Source organism: Phacochoerus africanus, chromosome 1 (assembly GCF_016906955.1).
Source record: "Phacochoerus africanus isolate WHEZ1 chromosome 1, ROS_Pafr_v1, whole genome shotgun sequence".
NCBI lineage: Eukaryota > Metazoa > Chordata > Mammalia > Artiodactyla > Suidae > Phacochoerus > Phacochoerus africanus.
The window spans coordinates 234,308,186-234,324,393 of NC_062544.1; the positions used below are offsets into that span (position 1 = coordinate 234,308,186).

Sequence of the window (16,208 nt, forward strand, 5' to 3'; positions counted from 1 at the left end):
GTCTGTGTTCCCCTTTCTGCTCATCTCCCACCCCAGACCCTCTTCATTTCTGCTGAGCAGGCAAAATGCCCAAATGTGCTCCATGTCTACTGAACACTCATTTCCCTTTTTCCAGCCTGGACAACTCATTCTTTAAAATCCAGCTCAAGCATTTCCTATCTTATCCCACAAATTGAGTTGAGCATGCCATCTTTTGCATCTCAGCACCAATATTCTAATGCTTACAATAATGTAGTTCTTGCAATTATTTAATTCCACAGACAGCCCCACCTAGACTGAATTTAGAAGAGGAAGCAGGTCTAAGACACGTCTGTGTCCTAAGGTCCTAGTTACATAGTAACTAGTACATAGTAAACATAGAGCATAGTACATAATAAACAACAAAATGTTTCAAATAAATAAAAATGCACCCTTAAGTAACCAATAGTGGAAACGTTCCTGAATTCTGGTTTTACTCTGGCACTAGCTACCTGCATGGAATGCCATCTCTTTGATCGGCTTTCTTCATCTATGGCCCAGCAGATAGATATGCCTACTCAGTAATGTGATTACAGCAGATGCGTTAGTTTTTGTTCACTGGTTGGATGGTGAGCAAAAAAATTTTAATAACGGAAAATCTGACTCACAAAGTAAAAGGAGACTTAAATTTTTTTAAGTTTATTCTTTTTTTTTTTTTTGGAAACATAAGAGGCTAAGAAAATACTTAATTCTTCCTAAGAGGTTATGATAGACATGTCTGTTCAAGAGATGACTACTCATGTATTCTCATGGCAATGTAATGACCATGGCCATGTCCTGTCCACTCTGTGTCTGTGCATCAATCAGTTGCCTCATCTGTAAAATGAGAATAGCAACCAAACCTACAGGAAAAGACTGATAGTGGACTCAGTGAGTGAATACAGATAAGTAACTTAGGACATGTCTAGTACCACTGAATGCTCAATAAATGGCAGCTCTCATTACCATGTACCCTATTTAGGGGGCTCAAGTCACATTTCATATCCCAGTATTTCCAGAGTAGATGGCAAAGAGAAGCATGTTGGATTTATCTTACTGACTCACACAGCAAAAGGCAGACAACAGTAAAACAAGGTCATTCTGCCTCAACAGAGGAAGTTTAAAATTTTAAAGGGTAATGAGCTACACAATCTGCTGACAAATTGCAGAGTTGGGTTTTTAACAATTTTACTGCCACCATGCACTCTTCCTGTACTTGCTACTCAAAACCAATGCAATAAGGGTAGAGATTAGAGATGGTGAGGTGACTGGACCACCAAAGTTAGTCTCAGATCTTCTAGAGCTGCTTTCTTCCCCACTGACCACCACCTAGACCAAATGCATAGAAGCTATGTTATTAATAGGTAAAGAAACCTTTTTCTTTTTTTAAGTTTCAAATCTAGTTCAGAAACAAAAAATAATTTTGTCCTTGGGATGTAGAGAAAACTGGCATAATTAGTGGGTTCCTTTAATCTTGCCATACTAAATGTAACCAAAGGTTGAAGAAGACGTTCCCTAGGATGAGGCTAAGGCTCCAAAGCTGAAAATGACAGATACTAATTAAGTGCTTCTATATTCTAAAAGCCCACCTAGCAAACTTCTACAGGACTCATTAAGAGGCTTGTAGCAGAACTCTGATCCACAGTCCCCAGAATATATAAGCAGATGATTTGGATTCAAGGGTTGATGTGGGAGAAGTGAGTAATTGGTAAGAATGTTATGGACTGAATCCACCTCTCTAAATCCACGTAATGGTATCTCCAAAAAGAGAGTCAGTTACAGAGATTAAGAAACTGTAATTTTATTCTAGCGAAAGTCTACTTACACCATGTACTTACTTATCTTCCATCTGTGAGTCTTTGAGTAAAGTGAAAACAAAATGTTCAAGAGGGATCAGCAGTGAATTACCTGACAAGTGGCTCCACCAATGGGAGGACAGGGATACACACTCTTATGAGATAAGCAGACCCCTGTTGAGGCAGCTGACCTCAAGCCATCTTGACAGAAAAAGAAGGCTTCCTATCAGGCACAGTTAACTCAAGGAGCAAACAACTTTGGGTTGTATGTCACCAGACCAGGCATAAGGGAGCCCTGCCATTGAATATCTTTTCTGTCCAATAATAACCCAGTAAAAAGGGAAAAGTTTAAAGGCATCAAGAGAAAAAGAATGAGTCATATACAAGGGAACCTCCATAAGGCTAATTTTTCAGCAGAAACTTTGCAGATCATGAGTGCCATGATATATTTCAATTGCTACAGAGAAGAAAAAAAAAAAACACGAAACTACAACCAAGAATTCTCTACCTGGCAAGGTTATCACTTAGAATTGAAGGAAAGGCAGAATTCCTCAGGCAAATAAAAACTAAGTGTCCATCACAACTAAATCAGCCTCACAAGAAATGTTAAAAGATCTTAAGTGAAAGAAAACCAGATATAACTAGAAATAAGAAAATATATAAAAGATAAATATATATCACTGATACAGGCAAATACATAGTAAGGGCAATGGATCAACCACTTGAACAGCTAGTATGAAGTTTAAAAGACAAAGTCAAAAAATCAACTATCAGTATAATAAGTAGTTGAGAGATATACAAAATTAAAATATGATGTCAAAAATATATGGGGGAGCAGGAATAAAAAAACTAAAGCTTTTAAAATGTGTTCAAACTTAAGTGATTATGAGCTCAAAACAAATAGACGTATAGATAGATATGAACCTCATGGTAACTACAAACAAAAAACCTACCACAGATACAAAACAAAATAAAGGAATCCAAATATAACACTAAAGAGTCATTAAACCACAAAGGAAGAGACTAAAGGAAGAAAAAAGGACAAGGAAGAATTACAAAAGCAACCAGAAAACATTTAACAAAATGACAATAAGGACACACCTATTGATAATCGCTTTAAATATCAATGAACTAAATGCACTAATCAAAATACACAGGCTTGCTGAATGGACAAAGAAATAAGACCCATCTATATGCTACCTTCATGAGACTTATCTTACTTAAGATTCACTTAGGAACACACAGAGACTGAAAGTGGAAAGATGGAAAAGATATTCAAAGTAAAAGAAAACAAAAAGCTGAGGTAGCACTAGTTACATTAGACAATAGATTTCAAAACAAAGACTGTAATAAAAGACAAGGAAGAGTATTACATAGTGATAAAGGGGTCAATTCAAGAAAAGGATATAACATTTGGAAACATTTATGCACCCAATATAGGAGAATCTAAGTATATAAAACAAATGTTAATAGGCATAAAGGGAGAAATGGACAGTAATGTAATAACAGTAGGGAATGTTACATACAGCAATTGATAGGTCATCCAGTTTATCAATAAGGAAACACTAACCTTAAATGATACATTAGACCACATAAAATAAATTTTATGTTTATATATTTGTGTCCATATATATGTAATATATATGGAATCTTTCACTTAAAAACTGAAGAATATATTCTTTACATATATACATGGAATTATATATGTAATATACATGGAACATTCTTCATGATAGATCACATGCTAGTCAAAAAACAAGTTTTCTTTTTGGCCACACCCACAGCATGTAGAAGTTCCTGGGTCAGAAATCAAACCTGGGCCAGGGCAATGACCCAAGCCACAGCAGTGACAACACCAGATCCTTAATCTGCTACAACAGAAGGGAATTCCAAAACATGTCATAATTAATTTAAGAAGACAAATCACATCAAGCATCTTTTGAAATGACAATGGTATGAAACTAGAAATCAGTTACAAGAAGAAAACTGGAAAAGACAAAAATACATGGAGATTAAATAAATGGTATTAGCAAACCATTTACTAATGGTTTACTAATGGTCACTGGAGAAATAAAAAAAAAATGAATACCCTAAAAAACATAACCATATAAAATTTATGGGATACAGCAAAAATAGTCCTTAGAGGGAAGGTCATAATAATCAGGCCTTCCTTAAAAAAAAAAAAAAAAAAAAAGACTATTGACTTTGGAATGGATTAGCAGTGAGATCCTGAACAGGGAACTACGTCTAGTCACTTATGATGGAGCATGATAATGTGAGAAAAAAGAATGTATACATGTATGTATAACTGGGTCACCATGCTGTACAGTAGAAAATTGACAGATCACTGTAAACCAGCTATAATGAAAAAAATAAAAACCATTTTATAAAAGAAAAGAAAAATCTCAAATTTACAACCAAGCCTACCACCTAAAGAATTATAGAAAAAGAAGAATAGGAAGTTCCCATTGTGCTTCAGTGGTAATGAACCCAACTAGAATCCATGAGGATGTGGGTAAGATCCCTGGCCTCACCCAGTGGGTTAAGGATCCAGTGTTGCTGTTGATCTGTGCTATAGGTGACAGACACACCTCAGGTCTGGTGTTGCTGTAGTTGTGGTGTGGGGCCAGCAGCTAGAGCTCCAATTCAACTCCTAACCAGGGAACTTCCATATGTCACAAGTGTGGCCCTAAAAAGCAAATAAAGAAAAAGAAGAACAAATAAAACCTAAAATCAGCAGAAGGAAGGAAACAATAAAAAAATAGGAAATAAATAAAATAGACTTAAAAACAGTTTTAAAAAAATCAATAAAACCTAAATCTGGTTCTTTGAAAATGTAGACATAATCAGTAAAGCTCTGGCCAGGTTTACCAAAGAGAAAAGAGGACCAAAATAATCAAACTAAGTGAAAAGAGAGAAATAACAACCAATATTACAGAATTTTTTTAAATGTAAGAAAAATACTAAGCACAATTATACACCAAAACATTGGACAATTTAGAAGAAATGGACAAGTTTCTAAAATAAATATAGCCCACCAAACTGAATCAAGAACAAATAGGTAATCTGAATAGACCAATCACTAGAAGTGAAATAGAAAATGTAATTTAAAAAACTCCCTGCAAACAAAAGTCCAGGACTGGATGGTTTCACTGGGGAACTTTACCAAATATACAAAGAAAAAATTCTACCAATTCTTCACAAATTCTTACTAGATACTGAGTATCAGGAAACACTCCCATAGTAATTATATGAAGCCACCATCACACTGATTCCAAAACCAGAAAAAGACATTACCAAAAAAGAAAATTAAAGGGCCAATATCTCTACACTTTGGGGGACAGGTTGGGGATGGGGAGGAATGGACTGGGGTATTGCGATTGGCATACATACACTGAAGTATATGGGTTGATTGGTCAACGGGAACCTGCTGTGTAGCACAGAGAACTCTACCCAGTATCTGTGATAATCTATGTGGGGAAAGAATCTGAAAGAGAATGAATATGTGTGTATATATATATGACTGAATCACTTTGTTTACAGCAGAAATTATCACAACCTTGTAAATCAACTATACTGTGATAAAACTTTTTAAAAAATTAAATAAACTACAATAAGACACCACCTAACATCAGTCAGAATGACAGTCATTAATAAGTCTACAAATAACAAATGCTGGAAACGTTGTGGAGGATCCAAGGATTACTCAATATTCACAAATCAATCAATGTGATACATCATTAACAAAATGAAATGACAAACTCATAGCTAACATTATAATCAATTGTGAAAAACTGAAAGCTTTTTCTCTAAGATCAGGAATAAAACAGAGTTGCCCGTTCCCACTTCTTTCATTCTACATGGTATTGAAAGTTCTGGCCATAGCAATAAAATAAGAAAAAGAAATAAAAGGCATTCATATTGGAAGGGAAGCAGTAAAACAGCTACTAGTGGCACATGACATGATACTACATATAGAAAACTCTAATGACTCCACCAAAAAACTGTTTGGCATAGTGATTTGATATTTTTATACATTACAAACTAATTACCACATTGCAACACTGCAGTATACAAAAGTAAAATATTTAAATCTGTTGCATTTTAAAACCACCAAAGAGAGAAGTCACAGGGAAAATTCCATTTACGCTGCATCAAAAAGAATAAAATACCTAGAAATAAGTTTAACTAAAGATGTGAATGACATATACCCTAAAAACTATAAGACTTAATGAAAGAGACTAAAGGCAACATAAATAAATGGAAAGATATACCAAGCTCATGAATAATTTTTTTTAAATAGTCATAGAAGAATTAATATATTAAACTATTTACCCAAAGCAATATACAGATTCAATGCAATTCATATCAAAATACCCAAAGCATTTTTAAGTAGAACAACAACAAATAATCCTAAAATTTTAGTAGAACTGCAAAAGACCCCAAATAGCCAAAGCAATCTTCAGAATGAAGAACAAAGCTGAAGGTATCACACTCTCATATATCAAGCTGTAATACAAAGCTATATTAATCAAAGCAGTATGGCATCAAAACAGATGGATGGATCAACAGAACATAACAGGTGCCCAGAATTAAACCCACACACTTACATGGGCAATTAATCTATGACAAAGGAGGCAAGAGTACACAACAGGAAAGGGCAACAAAAGCAGAATAAATAAATAGGACCAAGTCAAACTAAAAAACTTTTTCACAGCAAACCAAAAATATCAACAAAATTAAATCTACTGAATAGGAAAAGACCTCATATCCCATAAGAGGTAATAACCAAAATATAAAAATAATTTATATGGCTCAATATCTAAAAACAAAAACAAATTAAAAGTTTTTAAAACCTGATTAAAAGTAGGCAGAGGACCCGAATAGACATTTTTCCAAAGACATACAAATGGCCAACAGGTACAGGAAAAGATGTTCAACATCACTACTCATCACGGGAATGCAAACCAAAACCATAATGAGATATCACCTCACATACCGTGTAAGAAACAAGTATTGCTGAGGATGTGGGAAAAAGGGAATCCTCATGCACTGCTGGTGAGACTGTGAATTGGCACAGCCACTACGGAAAACAGTATGAAGGCTCCTCAAAAATTAAAAATAGAACTAATCCAGCAATTCCACTTTTAGGTCTTTTTCCAAAGAAAACAAAAACACAAATTCAAAAAGATATATGCATCACCCTATGTTCACTGTAGCGTTATTCACAATACCAAGGTATGGAAGCAACTTAAGTGCCTACTGATAATATTGTCAACTATACTTCCATTAAAAAAGACAATAACCCAGAGAATGACCTCTTGAAGAACTCATACATTAACTCAATGACAGAATTTACCTTTAGTGACTTCTTTACCACACAGGTAAAATAAAAAATAAAAAATGCACAATAGCACTTGTGAAACAAAAAAAGTTTTGCTCCCATTCTTTACCTCTTCCTCCCCATCCCAGTCCTGAAGAATCAGAAACATAAGCATGAAGAGGAATAGTACAAAAGAGTAGATATTGTACTCACTTGCTCTGAGGTTGACCTGGCCAGGGCTGGAAGACAGTGGATAGTCTAGATCAAATCCAAATATTGGTGACCAGACAAGGAAGGAGGGTATCAATAATCAAAACTTGTGATTAGTGAAAAATATCATACATTATTTTCCTGGAAGCCTGTCAGTTTCAAAGCATTCCATTAATGAGTTACTAAAAAGAAAACAAAAATCATTTCTTCAAATAAATGGACTCCAGTGGTTTCCAATGTCAGGTGGCCATCACTAGAGGGTCCTTGTCTGGGAAGATGCTGTGAGCTGGGTAGATCCATTTTGTTTCCTTGGAAAAAGCTTCCTGCCTGGCAAGTTTGGTCTGCCCAGCCCCCAAGCTGAAAACTCTGGCTACATATCACTCCTGCAATAGCATCTTCATCAGAGATCGTCTTTTCTTTGTTATCCAACAGGGCAGGGCCCAATCTCCCTTCACTGCAGACACTCTTACATCTACCCTCTCCCACCTAGTAACTACTCAAACCTCACTTGTTAGCTTATTTATAAAATAAATACGTGGGTCATGAGATAAAACATCTGGCAGCAACTTACCCAGAATATCAGTGACTGTGATGAAATTATTCTCCAAAGGAATGGTATGCTTCCCTGAAGAAATGCTCAAATGTAAAATGCAAAGTATCTTTGCTTAAAATTAAAAATAATCACAAATACCAAGGCCCTAAGGCTATTCAGATGTGAATTAAAAAAACAGTAGCACCAAGGTACTTACCTGTGTAAGTGTTTAATCAAGAGTGGTTGGCAATGTTATTTATCTGGAATATCTTGCAAAATAAGGGAGACTAGATGATCAAAAGCAAGACTAATATACCTATTGGGCTTTTTAATCGATGCTAACATAACTAAACATTTATATAGCATTTTAGGTTTGGAAAGTTTTATTTCATTTTAAAAGTTATGTTTCTCAAAACTCTTTTGAAATGGTTTAATATACTTGGTATCCTCTTTGCACATAAAGAGAATTCATAAGCCAGAGAGCAGAAATAATTTTCCTTGAATCACTCAACAATTCACAAGAAGAAGTAGAACCATAATCCATCAATTAGTCACACGCTACACATTAGATATTAAAAATAGACATAAAAAAAATCAGGCAATATCTAAGCAATCCCTTTGTGGACCAGAAAGGGAATTGAAAATGAGCAAGTTCATCTTTCGTCTCATACTTGCAGCAGGTGTGGGCTCAATCATAAGCATATTTGCTTCTTGACCAGTTGTTTTTTATTAAGAATGGTTTGATTTGTTGGTAAAAGCTATCAACACACTAAACAGTAGGTGAATCTGAAATATGCACTGGAAATTCTGCAAAGTGATTAGCAACTTGAAAAGGTGAAGTTAATCAACCTGCATTTCTAAGTGTCTTAGCATGACAGGTCATTCCAGCTCGCCACATTCAATGTATATTTTGTTGGTAATATACTGTGTATGTTAAAAAGAGAAAAGAAAAAAAGTATGTTACGGCACGCCATTTCTCAGCCAAAGTGGTTAATTGCTTGATTCAGTGAAGAGCCAAAAATAGGGAAAGGAAACAAATTAATATTCTCACAGGTTAAATCAAAAAGCATCTGTTTCATTTGTGAAGCTCTAGTGTGTAATACAGAAGCACTTTTGGCCGCCAGGCTGTTAATCTCTGAGAGGCTATAAACTTGTCATGTTAAGGACACTGCAAATTCAGCTTGAATATCCTTTGCTTTTCACATTAATAGCATGTAAGGACACTTATGCCTCTCATCATCACTTCAGTGCCTTAAGAAGACCACTGTTCTTGTTCTTCTCTCAAAGGACCACTACCACTTCAGCGTGTGACTTCTCAATCCTTTGTGATATTAACCCCTTAAATTAAACTTACTCAGAGCTGAGGATTGGCACAAGAGCACTTGCCTTCCTTAGAGATCACACACTATCATTCTACCGGGAAAATTCAGAAGTATCCAAACCCTCCACTGTTGATTAAAACTTGTTCTGATATCAATAAAGAGATTCAGGCTTTCCTTTCTCAGGAGAATGGCTGAGATTTGATAAAACATCACAGATAAAAAGCTAAATCATAGCACAGTTTAGTAGTGCTCAAGCTCTAATTTCATGCTCCTCAGCTAAGTTAAACTCTAGCATCTTCAGATTTTACTTCATGCCCACATTTTTTCACCTAGAAAGAAGGGTTAATATATGCCATGAGATACCATAAAACTCCACAGGCAAGTTTAAAAGACTTTAAATGGGTTTGGTTGTGATGCTCCCTACATTTTTTAAAAAAATACTCTTTAGGAATTACTGTTATGGCTCAGCCTCACTAAGTTAAGGATCTGGGGTTGTGGCAAGCTGCAGCATAGGTCTCAGATGCAGCTCGGATCCAGTGTTGCTATGGCTGTGGCAAAGACCACAGCTGTAGCTCCAACTGAATGCGCAGTGTGGGAACTTCTATATGCAGTAGATGTGGCCGTAAAAAGAAAAAAAATATTCTTTAATTATTTACATTCTTTACAAATATCAGAACCCAGAACTCTCTTTCATTGGTTGCTTATAGACTAACTTTTCCCAACTGCCCTAATACACTGCCTCCACACATCATTCCATCTCATCCAAATTCTTAGGGGGAATTCTAGAAACTTCATCATCTTAGTGGGAAAAGCCCCCAGAAAGAATTGTGACTTCCAACACTGTTCATCCACAACTTCAGAAGTCATTAGTCCATGATCTCATTCTACTAGTAACTTTCTTGTCATATAAAGACATAGGACCAATGCTCTACCCTCACTGAAGTTAGGTCAATGACTGCCAAATTTTTGTTTTTTAACCACATAAGCCAAGTCATGTCATCTCTCCAGGTCCATTTCCTCATCTACAACATATCAAGTTTGAACTAAATATTTTCTATAGATTCTTTCAAATCTAAACCTATTTGGGGGGAGGACATCACCAAAATGGCAACATGAAAGGCTCCTGACTTTCCCACCACCTACTGATGTATTGAATACATGGCAACACATGGATCAAATCTGAGAGAAATCCAGAAACTAGTTAAGTAGCTCCAACACATTGGGCAACTGAGAAAACCTAAACACACCTAAGAGGTGATAAAAGCTAATACACACTCTTCATAAACCCCACAGTGGCACAGCACCATTCAACTCCACTGGAAACCCCCAACTCCTAGCTTCTCTCTGAGGAGTGAAGGGGTTGATAAAAGGGTACAAACCTCTGGTTAGAAGCTAAATAAGGCAGAGGCCTAATGTGTAACAGTATAACTATAGCTGATAATATTGTTTTGTATAACTGAAATCTGCTAACAGAGTAATACTTATGTTTTCATAAAAAATAAAAGTAAACATATGAGGTATGGATATGTTAACTCAATTGTGGGAACCCTTTCACAATGTCTGTGTATAGCAAATCATCATGTTGTATGCTTTAAATATATTATAATTTATTTAGAAATTGTTCTTCAATAAAGCTGAAAAAAAGACATAAAAAATAATCTAGGTGGCAAAAAATATTCAATATAAACTGCTTAACCCCTGATCAGGCCTGTGAAGACAATCAAACCTTACATTTCTTGAGTTTGAAAAACGCCTATTTTCTTGACATCAGAGAACTGTTGGAGCTAGCTTAATACACCAGAAGAATGATCCAGAAGCAAACTGTGTGATGTGTTTTAGACAATGGTATACTCTCAACTGAACTTCAGCAATGCAGTTATTTGAAAACCAACATAATTTAAGGCAGAATTGCTGGGAGACTTCTGCACCAGCTTTCGGCTCACTACACCGCTGTCTCCATATGTTATTAGGGAGATTAACTTTAAGAACATACTGGTTTAGTTCTGAGCAAGATGAGTGACCTTTCATTTCCACCAGGGCAGTGGGTTTGCTATAAATCCCTAAGTGTTAAATTCTGGGAGCCTAGAGATAAGCAGCTGCTGAGGGCTTTGCGTTCTTTCCTGTTATCTTAAGACACCCACAGCACATACTGCAAAACCTACCCACTTGAAGAAACCTTTAAAGCCCATGTGCTAAATGTGAACTTATTCAAGGCATTACTGGCAAGCTATTTTCATAAATGGATAGACCTGGAAGGGCCCTCAAGAGCTCACTCTATTCGACTTCTGGACCTCATTGCTTTGTCCTTGTTATCTTAAGAAATATGCACACCATGTGCCATCCAGACCCAAGCTTGCCTGGATTTCCAAGAGCTGTTTGCTGTTCTTGGTCATTTCACAACACTCCTTCCAATTCTAAGAGGGAATTCATAGCCTTCATAATATTTTCTAGTTAATGTAAATTGAAAGCAAAGACATATTCTTGACATATTGCAAGACTACCCAAACTTCTGGTCATATGCAAATTTTAAAGTATATTTAGACACAATTAAGTTTCCCTTAGGTTACACCTTATATTCTGGCTACCTATAAATCAAATATTACCACTACTTCACTCAAAAATATCCACTTTAGGGACCCACCGCCTAATGGAATGAAATGTGTGCATTAGCCTTCAATATTCCACACTAAATATCTTTATTGACAAACTTTAATATAATTGTAAGCGCTCTATATTAAATTTTACATCAATTAACTATGCACATGTGTTTGTATGTTGAGAAGATGTATAGCATGAAATTGGTTTAATGGCAAAACACCTTGAAATTCTAGCTGTGCCATCACTAATAATTCTTTACATTATGATGAGAAAAGTAATTGAAATATTTGTGACCTAGTTTCTTTATCTGTAAGGAAAAATGGTTCTACAGCCTCCATGTATTGAAAATAACTTGGGAAAAATTAAATGTGTTACCTTGAAGAGTTCGAAAAAGATTATTTAAAACCAATTAATAATATCATGAAAGCTACATTACTCTGACCACTGTGAATGAGTGTGCACATGTATGGTTAGTGATTCAACCTTTAAAGTGAGTGAAGGAGGCATTTTTTGAGAGATAGGCACATCCTTACTTGAGGCACCCCTCCCCCCCCATATTAGTTGGCACACAACAAATTAGTCAGTATTAAAATCATGACAGCCTGCTGTGCCTGCCATCTTGACGCAGAAAGTACAGTGCAAGAACAAAATGTTTTATCAATCTCTGGCTGCTGAACCAGTGACAGTCTCCCCCCTCAAAGAGAGTAAATCAGAAGAAATGGAAGAAAAAGACAAGGAAACAACTGCATAGAGAGGAAGGGAGCAAGGGAATATGAGACTAGGAGATAAAACAAAGCTCCAGAGAAGGATAGAGATATTAAAAGGATAAAGAAAATAGGGCACCAAATATTCACTACTGAATCACATTTTATTTTCAACAGGCACATTGGGTAGACTGAGCATATTTGATGAGCATTAATAAATTAAACTTATCAGAACTGGGGAAGTAGGATGTGAGCCTGCAATTCATTTTCCATCATTAGAGATTCCAGAGGAGAATAGGGCTAGTTTCAAGGAAAAAGCATACATTAGAGCAAGGTTATTTAGGAAGATCTATCAGTACCTTCCATTTAATTCGACACATTTCACTGAGTGTCTACCCAGTGTCCCATATCATAGAAGATAATGGAAATGAGACAGTACTTACTTCAAAGAGTTGGGAGTACTGGGGATATTGTGGGAAACATTCATAACACGATAGAATGGAATGAACCAAGGATCTACTTGCAAGTATGAACAGCCTCTTTGCTATTGCTGGCACTTAACACAGAGGATGGGTGCTTTCAGGGTATGTAACCTCACCCACAGTCTCAATGTTAGGGGTTCTTTTGACTCTACTCTTTTTTGGCAATCCCTCATACTCTGGAATTTTCTCTTTCTTAGTACCCAGGTCCAAGAACATTCCTGGATATGTCTGCAGAAGCACTGCTTGTCTACTATCTACCTTAAAAGAAACTTCATATTATAATCTAGGAGTACAATCTAGAAATTAAACATATAATCTAGGAATTAAAGATTTTGGAGTCAGGTAGCACAGTCAAATCACTGGGCTGCATCCTACTACCTTCAAGATTTTTGATAAATTACTCATTTTTTCTAAATATTATCTGTAAAGTAAATATGTAAGTGATCATATAGTAAACACAAAACATTAGCTAATTTTTTTTTTTATTTTGGAGGTTGTATAGTTTTCCAGGTTGCTATAACAAAATACCACACACTGCAGTGGTTTGAACAACAAAAATTCTGTTTCTCACAATTCTGGAGGGTGGAACTCCAACACCAAGGTACAATCTAGGTTGGTTTCTCCTAAGGCCTCTCTCCTGGGTTTGTAAATGACCACCTCTTGCTGCTTCTTCACAGGGTCTTCCCTCTGTGTACACATTACCCTGGTATCTCTTTATGTGTCCAAACTTCCTCTTCTAATAAAAATATTGGTTAGAATGGATTAAGGCGCATTCACATGACCTCATACAACTATAATCACCTCCTTAAAGATCCTATCCCCAATTTCAGTCACATTATGATGTACTGGGGGTTAAGATCGCAATATATGAATATCTGAAGGGACACAATTCAGACTATAACAGAAGGTATATGTTTATACAAATGCTTACACTCAAATTTACACACATACTCACATCTGTGTGACCCCCTCCTAGAAGACAATGTAAAATTTTTTCCTTGGGAGTTCCCGTTGTGGCTAAGGAGGTGAAGAACTCGACTAGTGGCCAAGGCAGTGGCCATTCTGGATGCTAAGCCTGGATTCTGAAGTTGCATCTAGGCCATTTTCACATCTGGATTTGGGGAGGAATAGTGCAGCATGCCGGACTCTGGATTTAAAGCTGAGCATTTTCTATTCAATTTGAGATTAGTCATAAACCATCTTAAACTACTGGAGAAAAAAAATGGAACTGGCACAGAGATCAAGGAAAGATATTGCTGACTATCTGGCTCTTGGGAAAGATGAACAAACTTGAATTCGAATGGAGCACCTTATTCGAGAAGACTATCTTGTGGAAGCCATGGAGATCCTGGAGCTGTACTGTGAGCTGCTGCTGCTGGCTCAGTTTGTCCTCATCCAGTCTATGAAGGAGATAGATTCTAGTTTGGCTGAATCTGTGTCTATGGTGATTTGGGCTGCTCCTCACCTCCAGTCAGAGGTGGCTGAGTTGAAAATAGTTGCTGATCAACTTTGTGCTAAGTACAGCAAGGAATACGGCAAGTTATATAGGACCAACCAGATTGGAACTGTGAATGACAGGCTAATGCACAAACTGAATGTGGAAGCCCCACCCAAAATGCAGGTGGAGAGATACCTGATTGAAATTGCCAAGAACTACAATGTACCCTATGAGACTGACTCTATGGTCATGGCAGAAGCTCCCCCTAGGGTACAGACATCTTATTGATGTTAGATTCACTGATGATGTGAAAAAGGGGGCTCTGCAGTAGGAGGTAGAGTTGGGTTCACAGCACCAGTTAGTGGACCTGATTTAACAGTGCCAATGCCTATGCCATCTCCAAGTACTCCTTTGTCATACCCACTTCCAAAGCAACTAGTTGATGACATTAAAGCTGATAAGAATGTATCTTCACAAATCATTGGTCCTGTACCCAAGCCAGAAGCTTCTGAAAAGCTCCCTTCCAGACCCACGGATACCTATGACAACTCTGCCAAAACTATCATCTGTGCCAGACATACTACCAACTACATCTGCTGGTGCCAACACCTCAGCATCTGAGGACATTGACTATGATGATCTTTTCTGGAGATTTGAAGAGTTGAAAAAGAAAACATAGGACTCCTAAACCAGATGATGTCCAAGTTCTGGGAGTTGAGACTAAGCAGTTTCTCCTTATAATATACATTCTCCATGAAATTGTTTCATCTGTTAACCATCACTGAGCACTCTCTTCCTCCGGGCTCTCTTTCTACTCTACCAAACAAACTCTGCTGCTTTCCAGTTTTCTATCACTCCTGAGAGACTGACATTTGGAAACACTGAGGTTAGAGCAGCTGGCTCCTGGCAGCTGTGCTTGTCCATTTCCCGTAAAATTCTCTTTGCCCATGCCACTGTTCCTGCACAGTAGAGTGAGAAGGTGAAAGCATAATGGGGAGAGCTGTCAAAGATTGTTGGACAGTGGATGAGAGTACTTCAGAAAGTATCTCAGTCCTACGCTGAGGTTCAAGACTTAGAAACAAATGCTTCTGTACAGAGGGATTTGTGGTGAGTGAGATTCAAGGCCAACGTGTGTACTTTCTCACTCAGGAAGTCACTGTGACAGTTCTTGGAAGCTGGATCTTTTCATTGACATACATACTACTCCTTGCTGCAGGGCACTGTTTGTTCCACCTGGATCCAGTTGAAAAGTTTATTTGGAAAGTTAAAGGCCTCTTAGTCTACTATAGTCTCAGGAAGCCCTCTGTGGCCTTTTGCTTTATTGCTTTGAGTGCTGTGTTTCCCAGTTTCATAGATAGCAATACTGTATAAATTCCTGTTTTCCCCCATCGCATGTTCTGTTGGACTGCATTACTGGCCAGGGAAGGACAGGTCATATAATGGGCAAAAGTCACCATTCAAAGCTAAGATGGGCTTCCAGTAGCCTTAAAGAAATATTCAAGTTTCTTGATTAGTGAGGTGGAAAGCCTAGAGGGGAAGTAGAGTTACTGTTTTCATTTGAAAATGTTATGATTAAGAGAAACTTTCAAAATTCATCTCAGATAAATGTTGGTGCCCGTGCAGCTGTAGGTGTCTGCTGCTTACTTCGATGGATGGCCACCAGGTAAAGCCATCTTTCCCCACTGGGATGGCTTTGGGATTGGAAAATATGACTTTGGCTTCTGTGTGGTATATCTGTACATACTTGTTTCAGGCAACTTTTCTTTAATGTTTTTGATTGATTTGTATCTCACATCACAATAGTGC

General features: G+C 37.0%; 1 pseudogene; it reads left to right on the forward strand.

Annotated features, from left to right (window-relative positions):
- The first annotated feature begins 14,092 nt into the window (after positions 1-14,092).
- Positions 14,093-15,081, forward strand: LOC125113231 (IST1 homolog; annotated as a pseudogene).
- The last annotated feature ends 1,127 nt before the right edge of the window (positions 15,082-16,208 follow it).